Below are 12,046 nucleotides of genomic sequence, written 5' to 3' on the forward strand. Positions count from 1 at the left end.
TATTAATATAATATTAATAATTAATTAACGGCCCATTCAGATGGAATTATTGTGAGAGCTGTAGGTACGCAACATGTGTCTGTGGTGATTTCGATTTTACCGGTAAACCATGAGCACAAACACACGGTATGGTATTTAAATTTGAAGAATGACACTGAGGTCATTTTCCGAGAGAATGAAAGGATGAGGAAAGAAAGGTGGACGATTCCATGAAATTTATTGTATGAATTGTATGAGTTTGAATGGCCCCATCTTTTCGACGCAATGGGTTATGGAGGGGACACTGTAACTTCCTATGTCGGCTAATTATCTGCTATAAAATCAGAATTCCATTCCTAAGTTCAATCTTCTAATATCCATGAGCTCTCTGTCCCCTACGTTCCTCTACTTTAAGCCTGAATCACAAGATTATCATTTCCGTTCCTTCCAAGCGATGGATCCAAGTGTGACGGAACAATGATCATTACACTCAATTATTTTCCGCCATGGCTCCAGTAATGAAAAATCCTATTCCTTTTCCCATCACTCGGCACTTCCCTTTTTCCTTTGCTGAAATCAACTCTGATACCGTTTTCAGCCTATGACGGCATCAGAATGCTCAGCCTATAACGGCAATAGAATGGTTTCCGTTTTTTTTAAACTGCCTAAATCGACAGATTGGTGATTATGATCGACAGACAGGTGATTATTAAGAAATGGCTCCTTAGTTCTGTGTCTCATGAATATATTGGTTATCTCAAGCGATGTAAAACTCCTGGAGTACGCATTTCACGCTTTTAGTTTTTAAATGACGATATCTATTTTTCGCCATTAAATGAAAAGTGGAAAATTTTAAGCGCGCGAAATGCGACGGCTAAGTATAAATGCTGGGAAAAGCCCGTGTGATGTCATTCTGGTTCCGGCTGCCGCTGTGTGAGGTCACTTTGGTGTGAGGCTATGTTCGCCGCTACGATGCAGGCTGCTAGCAGGTAGCAGAGTACCCTGCTATCAGGTAGCGCTTGGCTTAAATAAGGATTATTTATACCCTATCAAACGAAGGAAACTTTCCGGCCATCGGCAATTTAAATAGGTGATTATTAAGAAATGGCTTCTTAGCTCTGTGTCTCATGAATATATTGGTTATCTCAAGCGATATAAAACTTCTGACTACTCGCGTAGCATCTGGCCCCTGTGACGCCACGTGGAGTGGTATCGCATGGGCGCCAATCTGGCCTTTTTCAAATGAGGTTAATATTGACCATTATCATTCGCCTAAAATGGGATTTTTAAAACCAAATAATTTGTGTATTATGAGTACAATAATGGTGGGTAACGAATCGCAATCAATGCCTTTCGTTTGCTTTGATGAAGTAAAATACCCTATTGTAAAGCTACGCGAGGCTTTCAATTGAACGACAGTTTGGTGCGCGGAAAGAAACGGAATAAGCGCCGGAAAAAGGTGCGTTGGGAATGATCGCGCTATTCAGGAAAATATGGGTCGAGCAATCATACTTTTGGTCTCTGACAACCTATACCTGGAACTATTACTCTGAGGGATGGAAAAAATGAACGTGCGATTCAGACTTTACTTCTCTCACAATTTACTTACTTCTATTCTGTCCAGCAACTTTTCTCGCGTTTCCTTCCGGGTCAATATCTCCATTGCCTCCTGAGATTCGGCTACTGGCTCGGACAAGAGCACGAAATATGAAGAATCTGCGCACGAAATAGTTTTTGTTTTGTTTCTCCTATCCCGCGCACCTATAGGGCGTAAGCTTCCACGACGATCTCTCGCCACCCCCCTCTCTCCCCACCCCCTGCCTCGACACCTGCATAAACTCACGAAAAGCACTCCCACCACGATTTCAATTATATTGCAGAAAATGCTGGGGCATAACGCGTGCAGAAATCTTTGCGTCACTCTCGCTTGATTGTGGAAATTTGCCTTCTGGCCCTTCTCCGATGTCACGCTTTGTAACGATGATTAGACTTATCCCTTAGGGTGATTACGCTGCAATCTCTGGAAATATTCTCAAACTTAATTTTTTATTTGATTTCAGTTGTCCGACTATTTGCAGAATAAAATTTAGGGCGCATAAAAATGACACATACAATGTAGTCAGAGATAAAAATACGTATGATGCAAAAAATGTAATGATATAATAAAAATGGATTTATGTATATAAATAAACAGCTGACAGACAAAAGGATGGATGAATGTTTCCATTCTTCAAAGAAATTATCCACACTATAATAGGCATTTAATAAAAAATAGTGGTTATGTTCTTTTAATGACTTGAGTGCAACTTGGATGTTGGTTCTAATGAATGTGGTCTTGAAATTTGCGTGAAATGATTGTGAAGATTTGCATTGGAATCAACAAGATTCAGGTTTAGTTTCTTAAAGAGTACTAAGTTTACAGAATAGGAAAAAGGAAATGTTAGGATTTTTTGGGTTATGAAGTGGGGTCTGCATGATTCTCTGCAAGGCAGGTGTAGCACGATACAAATGCCGCGTTTCTGAAGAAGGAGGACCATATTCAATAGAGTGGGTGAGCCACCCCATTATAGGATGCAATAAGTAGCCCTGATTAAAAAAAGCCAGAATATATAAAGAGTAAAATACTGTTACAGACTGAAGATTTTTAATATTTTTTTATTTTCTAAATATATTATTTTAAAATGCTCTGTTCAAGCGCCTCAGTGTGTGTCCATGAGGTACTTCCAAAGTGCAATTTTCCAATGAAGAATAGGATCATTTGGTGACACCCAAAATCGCAATTCATTCAAATAAATCGGTACATGGTAGGGAAAGATAATAATTTATGGCTGATATAATCTTCTCTAAACAGCCAGCCATGTCGTTAATTTATTTCTTTTTTGTTGACCTCCTGTTTCTGTTTAAATTTAACTCTTGAGGATAAGGGCATATGTTTCTTCCATCATCCAGGACATGGATCAGTATGTTTTAATAAGTAACCTCTAAGAGAAGATCTGGTCCTAAATGCACGTGAACAAAAAATGAAACAAAGGTTTCACCTCATACCAATTTAGAAAACTTCGCAAAAAATGTAGATGAACCTACTTTCGATACCTTAAGAGCAGCTAAAGGGAGATGAGTTTAGCCGAAAAAAATAAAAACAAATATAATGTTCAATCCATTTTTTTCAAGTTAAGCATTTAAAAAAATATATCTAAAAAGTAAAAAATAGGTTATCAATTAACATTGATAAAATAGTAGCATATGAGTACTAATATTATCAAATCCCTCCTAATCATCCGACTAATTATGTTTTCGAAGCGCACGCATTATCAAGTGGTGTATACGCTCACGCATCCAGCTGGCATAAGTAGAACATGATGCCACATTCCCCTTTCCTTATGCATACAGTACAAATCATCAATCTCTGTCAACTCTGTTCTTTGTTATTACATGGCGTCATTCGCCTTACGCATAGATAGCGTTTGTGTAAGCATGGCCGAATAAACTTCTTCCGTAAGAAGAAGTTTATTCTTAAGAAATAGGCTGTTTATTTTGCATCCATTTTCTCTCTTTTTTGTACAAGAATTTATTTTACCAATATTGCAATGTATTCGTCAACCATGAATGCGAGTGAAAATATGTATCGCATTCGAAATGCTAAAATTCAATACATACATCATACTTGTTTATCTTTCAATAAGAATAAGGATAGGAATATAATGATAATTTCAATTGATGCATTTCAAATCTTGTTTGAAATATTCCGCAATAGACTTGTGGATTAGTCATTCCCTAACGAACATCATAAAGGCAAAAAAATTGCATACTTTGGAACTAAGAGTTACATTACGGAATGACTTTCAATAACCAATTGCAATCAAAATTGGCATACGATGCACGCCATCTTATTACTTGGCGATTTCTCTTGGCGGAGAAGTTAACCGTAGAGTCTAGAAAGAAATCCATCGAGATAATTATATAACACCTTGGTGAAGTCTTTTCATCCAGCTGGACCACCGTAAAGATTGTTTTAATTTTTTATGAAATGTGATAAATTTGACTGATTCGATATGTTCAATAGAACTTGTTTGGTTGATAATGGTGGTCATTGGTGGTGATAAACGGATATGGAACATTGTTATTCAGTGTAGGTTTAAATGTGGTAAAAAATACTCATTACATCAATCACCACCTCTCGTCGTATGCCCTCTCACCCACCTTTGTAGTAAAATAATTTTATGCTTGAAATCGTGTATGTGTACCATGATATTTTGAAATTAAAAGAATGTGCTTGGATTGAAAACGATTTTTAAAAAGTTGTGAATTTGGACTTCCTGGTCTCGGTTATCTTACGGTGACAGGGATGGCATTATCCTGATGCATACGATTTCCCAGATGAAGGCACTAAACATGTCTTATAGAGTCACAAACAAAATACTATGTAAGGCATTTGGGTGAAATAAAATTTTGCATTCAAATAAAAGCCTCATAGAATGACTAAATTTACCTTGGCCATGATGGGTCAGTTTGGGACCTTGAGGTTTTTTTCCGACAAAGGAATTTTGTATTTATTTTGCGGCTTCCAAGGTCAATTTAGGGAATAAAATCTCTTAGAGGGGAAGAGGGTGTGTATGCGGATATTTGATGCTTTTAAAACTTTAATGGCACCAACGGGAAAAGCAGTGACTCAAATGGGCAGTTCGCACTCGATCGGTCATTGTGTCCATTGTAGTTAGAATTCACCTGTTCATTTACAGTTTGCAAAGCATGAGGTAGAAAAGAAATCACTGATCCGCCTTCATGTCTGCAGAATCATTGATGCTATATCCATCTATTCGATAGATATCCACATCCTACAGAAAAGCATGCTTTATGATCGCTATATTTTACTTCCAATTCTCATTTCATACCTTCCCCAGAAACCTTTTTCACCCCTCAGTTCGTTACCCAATAAGCTTGTCGCTAAATAGCTTCTGACTGAGATAGTTATGAAATAAGCTTTCTCACCAAAATCTAATGACTTGTCTTCATTCTCTGTACGAGTTCTAAGTGTTGAAGAGTAATTATGAATGGAAAGCCCAAGCTGAGAGAATTGTCTTTATGTATTACTTGACTCACTTGTGAAACAGTAATATTTGCTAAGCACATAAATTTCTCTTTTGTAGATCCTTTTAGGTAGGAATGCGTTGGATATTTAATTTTACGTAAGTTACTTATCAGAACGAATTTTTAGGGGAAATACATAATCAACTACTGCTCCCTATCAAAATCTCAGAACGCTTTTTATTTTTATTCCGACCAGCGCACAGTGGGCTCTAATAGAAAATTGCCGGACAAATTCCAATGCTACGTTTTTTGAGATTGCCAATTATTTTTGCAAAATTTAAATAAAATATCTAAAAAAAAAAACAATTTAGGATTTTTTCCTGCTTTTCCCGTCACCGGGACGTGATGACAAGCCTTCATTTTTCTTACTGGCCTCAATATTCGAATTATTCTTTAAATACATAGTGTTTTTAAAATTTCACTGCCTACACAGTACTTTTATATTTTGATTATTTTTCATATCTTCCACTATTATTTCATATTTTATTCGGCTAATTATCAACTGCTGTCATGGATTTTGTATTTTGAACTGGATTGCTCCGCGAATAATATAAGGTGGCAAAAACTGTGTTTGTAATGGTGAATCTAATAAAAGTATCATTGAGTGATATAATTCTAGAATCGTTTAGTAGTTGTATAAATGTAAGAAGTGAATTTCTTCTACAGATAGTGTAATCCTATGCTATATGGGTTGCCTAGATTATAGACTAACACCGACCATATAATTTTCTGAACCGGGGAGAGCATTCGATGAAGATTCTAAGTCAATAGCAGGCATTATTCTCAAGTAAGTCCCTTAAAATGCATTTTTAGGCGCATTCTTCTCGACAGAGGTCGTAAAATGTAAAGTCACTGCATACCTTATGGCACTGAACATGCCTTTTGACACTTGAAACTGAGCATTTGCTGTCTATGATTAATTTTAACCTTCGCTCATTCCCTCTTTGGTTCTATATTTGTTTAGCCGTCTGCCACATCCTTGCAATCGACGATCGAGTTCCCTCTTCGACGTTTTCCGCGTTCTTCGAATTTCAGCACTTAACGCTCCGCGTATGATCACATGTCTTGGGTATTGCCTCCGGGTTTCATACTTGGAAAACTGTGGAACAACCACATCCTTTCTATTTCCCTGACTCATTTCTGGTTGTAATGACCCTCACCAGTGGCATCTTTCTTTTGCATGATTTGAACTATCCGTTGTATGAATGTTTGTTTTCCGACTCATTTTTTGGCTCCCGTCTTCGGGTCCAAACCGCTGGAATGGTGGATGAAAGCTGGGACGCGCCCGAAACTGTCGTCCGCCAAAAATGAGTCGACGCGGGATTAACCCGAAAAATAATTATCAATTTAATCACCGCGGAAGCCTCCGTAATAATTTTATCCATTGTATGGCGTCAGGTTCACTCAGAATATCCCTTATATCTATATTGCATCTCAATCGTCAACGATATACCCAAAGGGACTGTGTGGAGATGGCCCAATTCCATCCCACAGAAGGCGGATTTCTGTTGCCAGTTCTGTCGCATTTTAATCGGTTTTCAAAAATGCTCGGGATGCGGTGATAAGTGCAATGCGATCCAATTTCATCCAATATTTTGCAGTAAAATGCTTGTAATTGCGAGGAACAGCATTGACAAGTATAGAATTTGATAGATCACATCATCATCCACATAAATTTCGGTTAACACCCCTAATTTTTCCTTATTTCCCCACAACACACGGATCATTTTGTCCATCAGCGACACTGTTGGCGACTTATGCAAACCCATTTACATGCGCGGTGTATGACAACACATTTAGGATATACCATTCATGCGAATGAGAAAGTGTTCCTCAAGCTTAAAATTCGAATCGCACATTAATTAGGAAAGTTAAATTATATGAAAATTCTAGAAAACTGAAAATACTTTATTGTGGAATCGTTTTGGAGATAGAGGTATATTACACCATGTGAAAGGGACGTAATAACGAGAAAGATGGCCTTCGAGACTTACTAAGTTTTAAGGAGAAACCATTCGCTCGATGGGTTCCGAGAGATGCATTATCAGAATGGTATCAGCGATCGCTGAGGGATAAAATAATTTTGTTGAGAAAGGAGGTGTGCATGTTAAAGATTTTTACTCTGGAATACCCATGAAGAACCTGATTCACAGATATTGGCAATGAATTCCAAGTCTCATCGAGGAAATGATGTCGCTTATTATTTCTCATTCCAATAAACATAGAACTCCAGCTACGATTGACAGTGATCTCATTCTTGTGAGTTATAATAAAATATGCTTGCCTGCTTTACACAGGATAAGGCATTCCCCGAGCGTGAAGTACACTCTGTGCCTACCGTGGCAATATGCCACGTTTATCGTCAAGCTATCCATGTTTAATTAAATTCCCATGCTACGTTAACTTCTCCGAAAGCAGAGAGGCTAACTTTTAAGTTTATCATAGGAATTTGCTTTACCAATCCAATTTATGGATAGCAATTCCTAGCTGAAAATACGTTGAAACATCGACCTCTCAATCAAATTTTCGTCGGATTGCTTCCTTATTATTCTCCATGAAACTCTTATTGCAATGACGAACAGCATAGTAGGATGAACCCAGCAAAAATCTAGAAAGGAAAAGGTTGCATAACATTACATTTTTTCATATCTGATCGCTTCTAATAAGTAACTTTAGATAAATAAAATTTTAAAAATTAAAAATAGGGTAGAAATATGGTAATGGTAGCGCTGGAAATCTGTTTTTTTTATGGTACATAACCAAGCGCTAATTACGGAAGATTTTTTTCAGATCCTTGATATTTAAATCTTATTTTTCAGACGATGGGTACCTAATGCACTCACCAAAAACCGCTGTAAAATCCTTTTTCGTCTAATATGCTTATTTTAGAGAATGGGACAACTGAAAATGCTCTAACTATCGCAACTGCAGGTCATACTAATAATTTTACCAATAAATTTAATAGAATTCCCTTGAAGGCTCTCTTAAATCAAGGCTAAATTTGAGAAAACTACCAGTTTTAAGTCGGAAAAAACTCTCCACCAGCAATTCATCGTAAATTCTTGGCGCTAGTAATTTGGACTGTTTTGGCACACCTTCAGAAGCAATTAATAAGCAGTCCTGTGAAGGAAAAAGAAAAAAAGCACTAGTCCTACATTCCAGGGTCGAGCACCCCACGCTCGAGATGACTGGGAGAATCTGCTCATTCAGAATGCTTCGAAATGCTCAGCACAACGGCACACACGAGTGGCGCTGAGAGAGCCCTTGGGAAGAACGGATTATGACGTTCGGAAAGTGAAAGGAAGAGTCGGACAACGAGCGTATGGGAAGTGGATTTCGGATGGCATCATTAGGGGGCGTTCTTTTCCAGCAATCTTTTTTTTTTGTTTGCGCACGTCCGCGTGGGCGCGCTGTGTTCGCGAAGAGGTCCTTCGGCCGGAGGCCAGCGGAAGCGACGCCCTGGGAATCGCACCAAGGACACAGGAAGGAGGAAGATTATCAGCGGAGGCGAAGCAAAGGGAAGCGAACTGTGCCCTGGCCTAATGACCATTGAGGATCGACTTAAAGGGACCAGCCTCATGCTCAGAGTAAATGAACCCAGGAAAACACTTGGCGGCTGCCATGGAAAGGGTATTTTTAACCCTTAAATGGTGACGTGCGGTCTGAGGGACCGCTGCGTTTTTGAAATTATGAATATTTTCAAAATGACTTCTTTTAATCTTCTACAATCATCGTTAGCTTCATATTTTTGTACAATAAAGATATAGCACTCTTAATATGAAGCGATTTTATTATTTGATTCCGTAAATTTGCAAATTAATTTAAATAGCGCTACGAGAGGCCTCAAGTCATGCCTGCAGAATGCATCAAGAAAAGGAACAAAGGAGATAAGTTCTATTGTTTCTAATTAGTTAGGCATTCCACTTTAAAATTGAAGGCATTATTTTGAAATATGGCGAGATATTGACACACGATAGTAATGTTTCAAGTGTTTTTGACGCCAGTTTTTGGATCCTGTTTTAAATTACCTTTTTATCGAAAAATTGATACATATTGGTAACGCATAAAATATAGAGTTTAGAATAGTTTAGCAGATAAAGAAGTATAAACCTTAGCAATAAAAATGTCGTCGCAACATTTTATGAATATTTGATTTATTGTGGTTTCACAGACCGCACGCCACTGGTAGTTTAACGAATGTTTCACGTCACTGGTTAAAGGTTAACCTTGGTCAACGTGAAAATACCCAACTTCATTAATGTTATAAAAAAGTGAAAACAAATTATGAGTTATATGTACACCAGTATGCATTTCAATGCAATTCTGATATCTTTCCTAGTTTGTGAGTGATGTAATCAATGTACATAATAATTTAAATCGAAATAAACAACCTATCTACAAATGCTACCGTCAAAAACACTCAATTCGACAAGTATGGCATAGTGTGATCAGGGAACTTCTCATTTCAGTCATGGTATATTTCAGTTATGCATAGAAGAAAAAATATGGCTCTTAAATACATTAACTCAGAGATCCTAAGCAGGTGTGAAAGATCGTTAGGGAATGGTCTTGGTGTACAAATCCTTGGGACTGGCCAGTGCAGCTTTTTTATTGGAAATGGTCGGTACTTGGAGGGGTTGACCGTTACTTATTGTTAGTTCCTCTGTTTCCAAACGTTTTCGTCACTGCATTAAATCGAGAATATAATCTCTGAATCATCCTTCTCAAACGGTGGTGTTCCCTTTCTCCTGGAACTGTGACTCTGGTTCATCTGAGCGTATTATATACTACCCCGCAAGCCAACTCTATAGGCGTGTTGCGGGGGGTATTAGGACACCAGCCGTTAACATTTAAATGGATATGTTCTACCGAAGCTCCGCCTAACATTATAGAAAGTCTTTTATTGTCCGGGGGAAATACGAATTCCCACACCTATCCGTTCGTCATTATATCTCTCGTAAGTTATCGTGTCTGTCGGACAAGTAAATAAAGTGGGGTTCTAATAAGATGTTCTCCGTGTCGCTCCGAAAGATATCCATTCTCAATTGCTCAATAAATTGAATCCTAAATGTTTCGCCAGAGGTAGCTCGCGTCGCCCTTATGACTGCGTAAAATTCTCCCAATCTATTCCTTCCTCTCCCATCCCTATCACGGCGGCGTCGTCGGTATCACAATAGCGATGGTGCCTCTTTCCTTTTTTTCCTTCTAGTTTCCTCATCCCTCCCCCAACTCGAGGTGCAGAGTATGAAAGTCCCGTTCTTTTACACCAGGCCTCGAGATCGGAATCCTGAGGAATCCGTGCAGGATTTCAAGGCACTTACACCACCAAAGAGAGGGAATTTGATGCTCATAGCCTCGCGATGAATCGATTCCATTGAATTCGAAAGAAAAAATTCCAGGCCTCGCTTACACGACGAAGTTGATTACTTCAGCAGTTGCTTAAAAGCGATATCTCATCACTAATACCCTACACAAGTGTTAAAATACGGTTCGTGATGGCAGAGGTAAAAAAACCAATTAAGGTAGTGAAAGGCAAATATTTTCATTCCTCTCCTATTAAAGCAAATAAAATAAAATTTATGCTTACTTTTGATCCCTCGTTAGTAGTTAATTGAACAAATCCATCTGTAGCTATATGTGTTTACTAACTTTCCCTCAAACGGTCTCTAAAACGGGAGTTCTAACATTAGAAATTCACCGCACAAACATACATGCCCATTATAGGGCAGGGGCGCAGCTAGGAATTCAGTCTGGGGGGGGGGGGGGGTTAGGTGCAACTAATACCGGGGTGTGTGGGGGTATGGAATACCCACCAGGATAAGCGGTTGGTGAGAGATTAATAACTTGCGGAATTTTATGATAAATGCTTCAAAATGGTGAGTTTTTACGGCTTTCTGAGGGATATTTCATTAATCCTTACACTTTTCTATTAGTAATATCAATCCAATCAAGTAAAATGTATTTAACTTAAAATTTTCTCTGAGCTCTGGAGGGGGGGTTTTAACCCCCAAAACCCCCCCTCGCTGCGCCACTGTTATAGGGAACACTTACCCAGGCTGGACGCAAACCCCCGACCTGCGGTATGGCCGGCAAGGCCTTTATCCCACCGCCACCGAGGCCACCAATTTATTTTATTATTTGGATACGGAGTAAAATCAATGTTTGTCATTCATACGAATTTACAGCCATTGATTCCAGCTGGGTACAAAGTTCATCTATTTCAACTTAGCTAATCGATGGAATCAAGGTTGACCTCGTACTAAATGGACTAGTACTTTATCCGCTGTAGCTTTCCACGCGTGAGAGTGGGGCCTAACAGTCGGCTGCTTTTTCATGATTTTCACGTCGGCCTGTTGGTCTAGGGGTATGATTCTCGCTTCGGGTGCGAGAGGTCCCGGGTTCAAATCCCGGACAGGCCCATTTTTGCTGGCCTTGTGAGCGGTGTGGTAAAGTCCTCCTCTGCCTAACCAAAGGTCGTGGGTTCGAGTCCCGCTTTGTCCTTATCCTGGGCTTGGTTTTTTTGTGATCTCCCTGCATTGTTGATCATTAAATTACCCCACTGTAATTCAAATAAGCCGTTTTGAGGGGGTTTGAAGTTAAATAAAGAAAAATTGAAAGAAATAAAACATTTCGTCGTTAAAACAAGACTAAATGGTACTTTACGTCTTCTCAATGACGTAGCGGCATTTTACCTTCCCGAACCTATCAAAACCCTGGTTTTCACTGTGCTTATCACGTCGATGTAGACCCCGTTCCCTTATCCTCTCCCCAGCTCCAGCCTCTTCGGATGAAACAGGGTTAGTGTTGTGTTGACTCACAGGCCTGGCTTATAGAGCGTAACCAAGAAAGGTCGAAAGACTTAATTTCACTTAAACCCCAATCGTTCCATTATTGAGAGAAACATTAATGGTTCGCTCTCTAATAGAATGGAAAGTTTGATGCTCTTGAAAATTCAGTTTCCCTAGATCGATCGCGTAGA

The 12,046-nt window shown here is 38.9% G+C and overlaps 1 non-coding gene across 1 annotated transcript; it reads left to right on the forward strand.

Annotated features, from left to right (window-relative positions):
- The first annotated feature begins 11,414 nt into the window (after positions 1 to 11,414).
- Trnap-cgg lies at positions 11,415 to 11,486 on the forward strand. Its single transcript has one exon. It is a non-coding gene; the product is annotated as a tRNA-Pro (tRNA).
- Positions 11,487 to 12,046: the final 560 nt, after the last annotated feature.

The sequence above is a fragment of the Ischnura elegans genome, chromosome 2, assembly GCF_921293095.1.
Source record: "Ischnura elegans chromosome 2, ioIscEleg1.1, whole genome shotgun sequence".
NCBI lineage: Eukaryota > Metazoa > Arthropoda > Insecta > Odonata > Coenagrionidae > Ischnura > Ischnura elegans.